A 12,712-nucleotide genomic window follows, 5' to 3' on the forward strand; every position below is an offset into this window, starting at 1 on the left:
TCGCTCTCATTTATTTTATCACCTCTCATTTGACCAACTTTTTTTAAATATACATGAATTTAACACAACTATTTTCTAGTTAAAGATATTACCCTTAAAAATTGAAAAACTGTCCATTTTATAAATTAAAAAGTTACTTGGCCCACATTTTCCATAAAGACAATTAATATCCTTAATTATTAATATTTTAAAATTTTTTATTGTCGAATTAGGTTTGTTACGATAATAGGTTTCAACTATAAAATTAAATAATTTTTCTTTGTAATTTATTAATTTTTGAATTCTATTTATGTATGTTACTACTAGTCTATAATAATCAAAATTTATTTGTTTTTACAATTATAATCAAATTTTATATTACGTTGAACTGACAAGTTGCGAGTAGTTTCTTTTAACAACATTTTGAATAGTTTTTTTTAGTTAATGTAAATAATTAAAATTAATTAAGTTTTGAATATTTCAATTGAAGAATCTTTTTAAACATCGAAAGTTACTTAGAAATGATTACTATTATTTTTAATTAAGTGATCTATTACAATAAAAATGAAAAAAAATATTGAGCTTTTCTGATATATATACAATAAATGTAATTAAACATTTATCTGACTGTATATTAATCTTATCAATACTAATTGTTTAATTGTCATAAAGTTTTATTTTTAATAATGTAAATTTCAAACTTGAAGTCAAGCTTAAAGTTATGGTAATAAATTTAACTTTTTTATTTATTATGAACTTCAATAAATCAACTTTTAAAGATCAAAAAGTAGGTTAAAAATTATATTTTACACTGATCATATTTTTAACTTAATAATTTAATATAATATTTTTTTGTTTTTAATTTTTATGTTAGTAAATAATTTCAAAAGAAATATTAATCATTTTTGTGTTACTCTTGTTGTTTAAATAGATAATACAATTGAAATATTCAGAATTATTTTCCTTTTAGTTATATCTTATAGTTTTTTACAAATTAGTAATTATACTAAAAATTATTTTTTATACTTATAAAAAGCATATTAAAAGGAAATTATTAATTTTATTATACATAATTAATGTATATGTTAGTTATTAACAATAATAAAAATTTAATTGAGATATGCTAATTTTTAAATGTAAACTCCTTAGACTATTTAGTTTATAAATCTAGCAGAGGAGGGTCATGACACAGTGGTGACGTGGCATAGTTGGATCATGTATAATGATATCTGACAGTGATTAAAAACACTATCAAAAAAAACGCTTCGATGCAAATCTTTAGAAGGTGTTTAATTTTAAAAATTGATGGATTATTCTAAAATTCCTATTTCCTTATTTATATTCTGATTACAAGTTTTATGATTTATAAGTGTAATATATAAATGTATAAAGGGAAATAGTGTTATTTTAAAAAAAATTATGTCGAATGAAAGAGGAATATAAATATTATTTCTTATAAAAACATTGTGTTGATTCATATACTTTTCAATAATTTATAGCATTATAAAATTAAAATGTAAAATATTGTCGTAACACAAATGAGATAACGAGGGCGTGAACGACGATAATACAAAAATAGAGTAAAAATATTAATAAATAACAAAGTAAAATAATTTAACTTTGTATTCCGAAATTATTATTTTAAATCTAATACATAAAAACATTAGAAATTAATGATTATAATTGAAACTCAAAATTATTTTTTCAAGAAATTATGTATATAGTAACATATTACCACAAAATTTGCATGCTTATAGAATGGTAATATAACACACAAATACAGTAAAAAAATTATTAAATAACAAAGTAAAATTGTAAAACTTTGTATTCGAAACTAATTATTATTTTACGCCTAATTCGACAAGACATAAAAACATTAGAAATTAATGATTATAATTGAGAACCATATAGTAAAATAATTTTAATATGAATAAGAAATTCCTTCTTACAAGAAGAGGTTACAGTGATGGTCCTTGATATTCATTGAAATTATTTAATATAAACGAGATAAAAGTCAAATATATTTTGATTTTTTTCCACTTCAAAAAGAATTAAGAAAAAAATACGAAAAAATCAATTTGACATGCGGTTTGAATTTTGTTCTCTGTGTGTGAACATAAGTTTAAAGGACGAAGTAATTTCAAACATTTTCAAAAGTTAACTTTTGTGTAAAAGTTGGTATTTTGATTCACACTCTATAGGCATATAAATAGTCAAATTTTCAAAAAAATGATTTTAAGTGAAAGAGAAATACTTAAAGTATTTATTTTAAAAAAATTATTTTTTATTTGTTCATTTTTCAAAAAAGTTATAACTGTTTTATGACAAAGAAGTTAAAAAATGTTTAAATTTCCCGATTTTGGAAATCCTAATTTATTAGATTTCTCCCGCTTATAGTGAACAAGGCAATTTTTTCAATTGTTAAGGACAATTTCTTCAACTAGATACGATTTAAGATTTTTTGACGTATTGTTACAAAAATCGGTTTCGATGAAAACTGAAAAAAAGTGGCGACATAAAAAAAACCCTTCATAGTGTTACGTCACTATTTAGAAGTTGATCCTAAATGCCCGTTAACAGTATTTTAAGTGACCAACGGGAGATAACTGGCTAGGCTATATTTACCTTAGATACTGAGGTTTTCTGTCTAATTTATATTCCCTTAAAGTAACTACTAAGGGTCGCACTACATTATATATATAACATTCTTGGTTAACAACGATATAAATATCTATTAAGTGTCGTAACACAAATAAAAGTAACGAGGGCGTGTATGAAGATGATGTTAAATCTGCTGACTGGGTATTCACGTGCATGTAATCATACAGCTGATATCGTGCTCGGCTGACACTAGAGGTTAGCTGTTAGTGTTGTGTATATTAAAGTATATTACATAAGTTTTAATTTAAGATATATATAAAAGTAACAGTATTTCCGGAACTGTTTCAAAAATTAAGTTGAAAAAGTTCTACTTTCTATATGCATCTTTAAGATTTAACCCCCCCCCCCGTAATGAGAGAAATAGTCCGATTTAAAAAAAAATTATGTCGCATAAAAGAACATTTTAAATAGTACTTATCTTAAAAAACCCAGCACAGTGGGGTCACGGCATAGTGGTGTCATAAAAAAGAAAAGAAGGTAAAAGATATGGATATTAATTATAATAACATAACGAATGAAGAGAGATTATTATAATGAAGGATGATGAAGGAAATAAAATAAGTGGCCATATGTGTGATATTTATATTTTTTTATAATTAAGAAAGAGTAATAATAATAGAATATAGATGTTATATATAGATGTTATGGTTAACGGATTGTTGAAGTACGTTTAGCTACAAGGTGAAAATAAAGCATACCATATATATATTCATGAACTCTTTATTAAGATACTACCACCACACGTGGTTTGTCGTAAAAAGTAAATTGAAGGAAAATTATATTCGGTATGACGCACACCTGAGTCATATTAATTCTACAATGAAATGTGCAATGATTACGGAGGAGGATTTTACGACTCTTAATATTTATTGGTCATGCTATATGAATGGGAAACAGCGTGTGTTCATGTAAAATGCTACTGTCCAATTGTTGGGCGCCAAGCCTTAATGGCTGAATTANAAATTCTATTATTCCCTTGATAAAAGTTATTCTTGCTTTATCTTACGTCTATCCTTAATTTTTATGACATGCTTAGAAATATAATTTCTTACCTTGTGTCCGGCTAGTTTGATCGTTTGTTGTAAAAAGAATATAAATAAAAGAGAGCACTGACTTTTATCTACTTATTAATTTTTGTAAAATTATGCAAATTATTAAACTTGAAATATTACTTCACTGTAGTTCCTTTCTATACTTGGTGTCTGAGTATATGTATTACTTTATATTTTAAAATAAAAATTTATATAACCAGATAGCTTATGAGAACCAATCCCTAGTGACACGTTATAAACTATTGTTTTACGAATAGTTTCAACCGCTAGATGTGCTAGGGTAATGACTTCAATAAACTATCGATATTTTATGAAATTGTGTATTTGACATGAGAGTCGACAGAGTTAGAGACAGGCTGGCTACACCATCGGAGATTATACTCGTCGATGCACGGACCTTACAGAGTCAAAAACTGCTTGCCGAAAAGAACGTAATGGAATATGAGAATCAATCCCTAGTGACACGTCACAAATTATTGTTTTACCAATAATTTCAACCGCTAGATGTGCTAGGGTAAAAATCTCAACAAACCATCAGTATCTTGTGCAATCAATCAAACACGTATCTACTTAAATTTAAAGTACATTCTACGATCTCCTTAGTGACACGTCACAAAACTATAGTATTGCAATAGTTTCAACCGCTAGATGTGCTAAGGTAGATTTTCGAAATGCACTTATTAAATAGACACTCCAATTGAAGAATTAAAAAAANATTAATTTAGAGAGATCTATGCGCAATCTATTGTTCTACTAATTTGCGTTAATATTTCATACATGTATTGGTGTTTTTATATCTATCATCTCTCATTATAATGCGGTTTATTAAAAAAAATCATTATTATAAAAATATAAATAAAATAAAATTATAAGTGCTAAATATCTATTACAGTGGGGACGTTGCATAGTTGGGTCCAGTATAGATTTAATTTGACACTGATTAAAATCATTATCATAAGAAACGTTTCGATGCAAATCTGTATATAGTGTTTAATTCTAAGAAATTGATGGATAATTACTAAAACTTCTATTTCCTTAATTATACCCAGATTAGTAATTCTTTTAATTATATATTATATAATTTTTAAAATTAATTGTTTTCAAATTATTATTGATTTTGATTTTTAATATGTTAAAATTAATCATTTTGAACCTACTATTTTTTGTCCTTGAAAGTGAAAGTTTTAATAAAAAAAAAATGAATTTATTACCATAACATTTAGCTCAACTTGCAAGTTTGAAATTGACATTATTAAATAGAAAAATATGAAATTGTTAAGATTAATATGCAATCAGGAAATTTTATAATTACTATTTACAGTACATTTATCAGTAAAGATCGATTTTTTTTTTACATTTTTATCGTAATAGATCACTTAAATAAAAATCATAGTAATCATTTCTAATTAACATTTGGTGTTTATAAAGATTCTACAATGGAAATATTCAGAATTTAATTAAATTTAATGATTATATATCTAAAAAAACCAATAAAAAAAAAGTTGTTAAAAAGATTTACTCAATTGAGCGTATTATAAAATTTGATTATAATTGTAAAAACCCATCGTTAAATTCAGGTGAAACTAAAAATCATTTTTTTTTTAAATTTATGATTTATATAGCAACATGTTACAAAAAAATTTGGAATATTATAGATTGGTAGTAGAACTCACAAATAAAGTTAAAAAATGAATAAATTACAAAGTAAAATTATTTACTCTTGTAGTTGTATACTTTTATCATATCAAATCTAATTTGACAATAAATACTTTAAGAATATTAGAAATTAATGATTTTAAATGTTTGTATGGAAAAAGCTGCATAAGCTACTTTTTATTTGAATAAGGAATATTTTTTCGATTTCTAAGAATAATAACTTTAACTAAACATTAACTTAAATATCATAAACTTAAAATAATCATTTGACGTAACGCTTAAAAAAGTAGGTCTAGTGAGGGTTGGTAAAATAAATCGTAGCCACAAAAAGAACTAAATAGTAAAATAATATTAACATGAATATAAATTTCTTCTCACAAGGGGACCCTAGTGATAGGATCCTTTATATTTATTGAAGTTATTGAATTTAAATGAGATAAAAATCAAATGATTTGAAAATTTTTTTCTACCTCAAGAAAAATGCAATATATAGGGTGATTTTTTTATCATAACTCACTCAATTACTTACAGAATAATAATAATTTAAACATTTCTTTTTTATTATTATCTTTAATTACACATTATTCTTGAATTATTAACTATGTAATACTTTTTAGATTCATCCCTTATGCCTGGTAAGGGTGTCAACTTTGTTTTTAAATGGTAACACATATTTTTAATTTAATAAAATGTTTGAGTTTTTAATCCAATAGTAAATGGCATTTGAATTTTTAATGAAACTTAATTTGTTTATTAGATATAAACATTTAAAATTTCAAATTTTTGAGATAATATATAGCTATAATACACAAGGGATTACAAATACAGGTAGCTAATTGGTTTTTTATGATATTGCTATCACAGTCACGGATTGTTTATTATCAATTATGACTATCAATAGTTATACTTTTAGTATTGTCAGTTAGTGTATTTATAAACTCACAACAATGTACCTTATTATCATTGATAATAACAATGCTGTGTACCTGCTAATATTGATGTCATAAAAAATCAATTAAATCAATTAAATCATTTTTTTTTTTAAATTTCGATAGCCATTTAAATAGAAGATAAGGTGTCGGGACAAATTTTTTTTTTCATTTTATAGGGTATGACATAACCTTTGATTTGATATATGTTTAAAGGATGTAGTATTTCCGGAACACTTTTAAAAGTTAAGTTGAAAAAGTTCTATTTTTTATACAATGTTTCAAGTTTTGAACGCCCCCTATATAAAAGACAAATTGTCCAATTTTAATCAAAAGTATGTCAAATGAAAGATATACTTATAATGTATTTAGAAAAAAAATTTGTGCTGATACTTACATTTTTCGAAAAGTTATTGCATTTTTAAGTTAAAAAATTAAAAAGTAAAAAATTATTAATAAGTTTAATTTCTTATGTCTTATGAACTTTATTCTATATCAATCAAATTATATAATATTCATGAAAGTCAGTGTATTCCCCTAATAAGATATTTTAAAATAAAATAAAATACAAAACCCAGAATTTTAATAAAAAATAGCATATTTTTGAATAGGTAGCCATTTGCGCATAGAAGATAGGTCGTCAGGACAAATTTTTTTTTTTCATTATATAGTACATAAAATAACCTTTAATGTGATATATGTTTAAAGGACGCAGTATTTCCGGAACATTTTCAAAAATTATGTTGAAAAAGTTAGTTTTTGTAAAAAAGTTGCAATTGTTAGCAATTGTTAACCCAGTGAGCAGGTTAAGTGTTAAATTTAAAAAAAAAATGATATCAAATGAAAGGGAAATATCTAAGGTTTTAATTTTAAAAAATGATGTTGATTTGTTGATTTTTGAAAAAGTTATGGAAGTTTTAAGAAAAAAACCGATTTTAAAATTTGTAATTTTTTTGAAGATTTCCCCCATTTGCGGGTAACGAGAGAAAATTTTTTAATTTTTAAGGGTAATGTCTTCAACTAGATACAATTTGTGATCTTTTAACGTATTGTTAAAAGAAATCGGTCCAGTGAAAGCTGAGAAAAAGTGGCAACAGACATAACAAAAAAAAAACACATCATGGTAAAATTAATACCTTCTCAGCTTCGCATCGATGCTAAAACAGACTCACAGACCCAAAGTAGACTGCATCAAGAACAATCAAATCTCGATGAAAGTCTAGAAACCTATCTACTTATCCCAACCCGTAGTTATCTTATATTGATATTTTTTAAATAGAAAACCAGTATAAATTTCGTTATATAACACACCTTTATGACTTGTGTGTACTAATGATTATTAAGATCTAATAGGATATTGGCAAACGTAGGTGTTTTCCTTTTTGTTTATGGTAAACAATTAAGATTAATCAAAAAGATTTAACCTAATATAATGTGGTGAAATTTGAAATAAATATTATTACATAAATTAATTGTGTTAATTTTTTATGATTATAGTATATATAATTACTAATAATAATATTTATTATAAATTGACAATAATTTAATTAACAAAATTTTTTACACTATGAGTACATAAAATATGATACTACTAATACGTTTAGTTGTGAGATTGTAAATATTAAAAAAATATTATTGTTTTAAAATTAATATTAACTAAATATACATTAAGTAAAGTGTATACTTATATACAGTCAAATATCTAATGTAATTGTAAAATATATTTACGTGAAATCTATAGTAAAATTATTCGTATCCGACTGTCCCTTATACACTATAAATAACCGATCAGAACAAGATGAACGACAATGCGATAATTTATTTATAGGTGGAGTACATTAATTGAGAAATAAATAACTCGAACGCAAAATAAATGAGTATATTTTTTTGATTACATAAAATAGACAATTAAAATGTAGTGTTTTGTTTAAATTTGGAACTTATACAGTCAGAATGTCATTTAAAACATGAATTATTATTATTATTCATTTTTTTTACAAGATATAATTACTTTCTTTATTTATCTCGTCATAATTGAATCCAAGATTAGTGTAATAGATTTGAATAGTTTTATCGACACTATTGAGAATAGTTTCATGTAAATAAACAAAGTATGTGAATTCTTCTTTGGATTTATCATCTGATTTTTTATTTAATTCTTCATTATACTGATTACGTAAATTATTTTCTATTAAATCAAACTTATCAAAATAATAAACGTCATTATTTTTACAACAGGACAATAAAATAAGTTCTGAATTATTCTTTAAAAAACATTTTAACAAATCGTTAAATGTGTCGAATGTAATCTCCAATTCAACATCATTTAACGCTTCTTTGACTTTTAGTTTATTAGATCTTAAGTTAAAGTAAGTCAATAATTGAATAAGTTCATTCGTAACTAATGTATCATGGTATTCTATTAATGTGTTCATAAAATTTAATGCGCTATGAAAGAGTGTTAATACCCTCAATACTTCTTCGATAGTTAATATTAATGTTTCCAAAAGTTCTTTTTGAGTCTTGTAATAAATCGCACCATTGATATACCATTCATTGTTCATACAAGTTAAAATGGAACCAATCCACTGTACAATTTTTGCGTACTCATAAGTTAACAATTGCAAACCCATTATTAGTTTGTTACTTACATTTTTTTTGGTAACAATATTCTTACTGTCAGAACCAGTTATCAGTAAATTTTCTGTTTCAAAGGATGTACCAATATTGGCATCATACCACTTGTATTCATGATTGAATGGCCATTTTTCTGACTTAAGAAATGAATTCAGTATATTAATAGCGTTCTCATTATTACACGATGTCAATAAAAATACATCGAACAAGATGAACGATAAAGCTGCAATAGTTAACGATTTCATATTATTCGTAAAAATAATTAACAAAGTTCAATAGTAAAATTTTTATTTTTCTTAAGGAACTATTGAACATGTTACTATTTAACTGTTTTGAACTGTAAATAAGAGTTTTAAAATATTTAATAATACATCATTTCACGTCACTTTAATGTATTTGCTATAGTTAATAAATTTATATGATTCATTTTTTTGGTTATGAAAATTTTTATGAACACTGAGTATTTTTAGCTTCAATGCGAAATTGAGAAGGTATTATTTTACTATGATGTGTTTTTTTTATTAGTTTTTTTTTTATGTCTGTTGCCACTTTTTCTCAGCTCTCACTAGACCGATTTCTTTTGAAAATGCGTCAAAAGATCACAAATCGTATCTAGTTGAAGACATTACCCTTAAAAATTGAAAAAAATTCCCTCGTTCCCCGTAAACGGGCGAAATTCTCCAAAAAATTACAAATTTAAAAATCGTTAATTTGAGACATTTTTTCAATTTTTTTTACTTTTATGTCATTCCACATACTTTTTTTTTTAAATATCTATTTCATACTAAATTAATTACTATAATTATTATTTATTCATGTATTATAATAATAAATCAAATAACTAATCAGGATAAAATTAAAGGAATAATAGTTATTGTTGCTTTTGAAATAATCTACCAATTTCTTAAAATTAAACACTATATAGAGATTTGCATCGAAGCGTTTCTTATGATAGTGATTTTAATCACTGTCAGATATCATCTATACTTTTCCTAACTATGCCACTTCCATAATTTGCTACCGTTTTTTTATCAATCTAAATAAAAAATTAATTGCAATGCCTATATACTACATTTGAATAATATCATGATATTTATTTATGATAAGATTTTTCACCTTTTAGCATTTTATATATTGATCTTTAAATAATTTATAAGTATTCAAATATATTATTTGAATAAAAGAATAGCTGTAGATAAATATTAAGGATATATTTCAAGTATACAGTTCATGTTAACTGACATTATAGGTATTATAAATAATAATAAATAAATTAATAATAATAATAAATTATTTGAATTAAACATTTTCTGCAACATTTCAGTATATTTTTAACTATAATGCTAGATATTTTTTTTATGATATATATTCTTAAGGTAAATGATTCTTTTAATGTATTTACTGTATTATAATAATAAATATATATGATTTATTATTTTGTTTATGAATACTTGGACACTAAGCATTTTTTTTTAACGATTAAAATAAAGTATTTACCACAATGCTTATTTGCTACACTTTGAAATGTACTATAATTCAAATTTTTACACTATTATAAGAATAATATAGTATTATTGGTATTGCGAACTAGTTCAATATGTATAATAAATAAATAAATAATTGATAAATACGAATATTAAAAATAGTGGACTGTATCTTTTTATTATAATTTACTTGTAAGCTGACGATTTGTCCGCGCGCGTACGTAGATCGAACATAACTACTTCATATATTGGTCGGAGACCATCATTATTATGAATATCTCTTAATAGCCTGATAACGAGCGCGAACAATTGGTATTCACTTAAAATATTTTTTTGTCCATTATGCATGATGTTCAATGATGCAAGTATTATAAGTTTGGTTGGGTTTACCCAACTCAACCAAACCAATAGAATATAAAACTGAATGTTAATATATAAATATATATCATAAAAAACGCTTCGATACAAATCTTTAGATAGTTATTAATTTAAAAAAAAAATTTGTTAAAATAGCATATTTTTGAATACGGTAGCCATTTGCGTATAGAAGATAGGTCGTCACAACAAATTTTTTTTTTCATTTTATAGTATATAACATAACCTTTGATTTGATATATGTTTAAAGGACGCAGTATTTCCAGAACATTTTCAAAAGTTCCGTTGAAAAAGATCTATGTTTTTTACAATATTTAAAGTTTTGAACGCTCCATATATAAGGGGAAATTGTTCAATTTTAATAAAAAATATGNCGTTGAAAGATCTATGTTTTTTACAATATTTAAAGTTTTGAACGCTCCATATATAAGGGGAAATTGTTCAATTTTAATAAAAAATATGTCAAATGAAAGATGTACTTATAATGTATTTAGAAGAAAAAAATTGTGCTGATATATACATTTTTCAAAAAGTTATAGCATTCTTAAGTTGAAAATTTAAAATCAAAAATCGAAAATTTTAACACAAAAATAGCGTTTTTTTAACTACGGCAGCCGTTTACATGCAGAAGATAAAGTGTCGGGACAAATTTTTTTTTTCATTTTGTTTTGCATGAAATAAGCTTTAATGTGATATATGTTTAAAGAACGCAGTATTTCCGGAACATTTTCAAAAATTATGTTGAAAAAGTTAGTTTTTGTAAAANTTTGCATGAAATAAGCTTTAATGTGATATATGTTTAAAGAACGCAGTATTTCCGGAACATTTTCAAAAATTATATTGAAAAAGTTAGTTTTTGTAAAAAAGTAGCTATTTTAAATCCCTCCTGTGAGCAGAATAAGTGTTAGATTTTCAAAAAAAATGATATCAAATGAAAGGGAAATATCTAAGGTTTTAGTACAAAAAAATATTATTTATGATATCAAAGATCTATAAAAAAAAAATTATATTAATTTGTTCATTTTTGAACAAGTTATGGCAGTTTAAAAAAAAAAAATGAAAAAATCTCGAAAATTAGCGATTTTTAAATTTGTAGTTTTTTTGGATATTTTCCTCATTTGCGGGGAACGAGGGAATTTTTTTCAATTTTTAAGGGTAATGTCTCCAACTAAATACGATTTGTGATCTTTTGACGTATTTTTGAAAGAAATCGGTCCAGTGAGAACTGAGAAAAAGTGGCAACAGACTAAAAAAACATATCATAGTAAAATTCATACCTTCTCCGCTTCGCATCGAAGCTAAAATTGGTAGATTATTCCAAATGCTACAGAATCTGTTATTTCATTATTTATATCATGATTAAGATAAAGTATGTCGAATGAAAGAGATATAAATATTATTTCTCATCAAAAAACTGTATTGATCCATACACTTTTCAATAAGTTATAGCATTATAAAGTTAATTTAAGATATATATATATATAAGAGTATCAGAATTTTCGGAATACTTTCAATAGTTAAGTTAAAAAAGTTCTACTTTCTATATGCATAGGTTTGAACTCCCCTTGTATAAAAGGAAATGGTCCCATTAAAAAAAAAAAGTATGTCGAATGAAAGAGGTATATTCATATATATATATATATATATATATATATATATAATTTATCATAAAAAAGTAGTATTGAACTATACATTTAAAAAAAATTATAGCAACATAAAGTTAAAAAATTGTGACGGTTCAACACAGGTAACACTATCTTGCCGAACACAACAAAGAAAGAAATGCCGGTTTATAGCAACGGTAATTGGCGTCGAGCCGTTTATTAAGCACGAAACAAAATAAGATTACTAATGGCACTAAAAAAATATCACAAAAATAATTATTCTAATGGTAGTGAAACAGTATTACAAAAATAATAATATTTGTAGTAGGCCGAAT

Source organism: Daktulosphaira vitifoliae, unplaced genomic scaffold, assembly GCF_025091365.1.
Source record: "Daktulosphaira vitifoliae isolate Bord-2020 unplaced genomic scaffold, ASM2509136v1 Scaffold_3, whole genome shotgun sequence".
Taxonomy (NCBI): Eukaryota; Metazoa; Arthropoda; class Insecta; order Hemiptera; family Phylloxeridae; genus Daktulosphaira; species Daktulosphaira vitifoliae.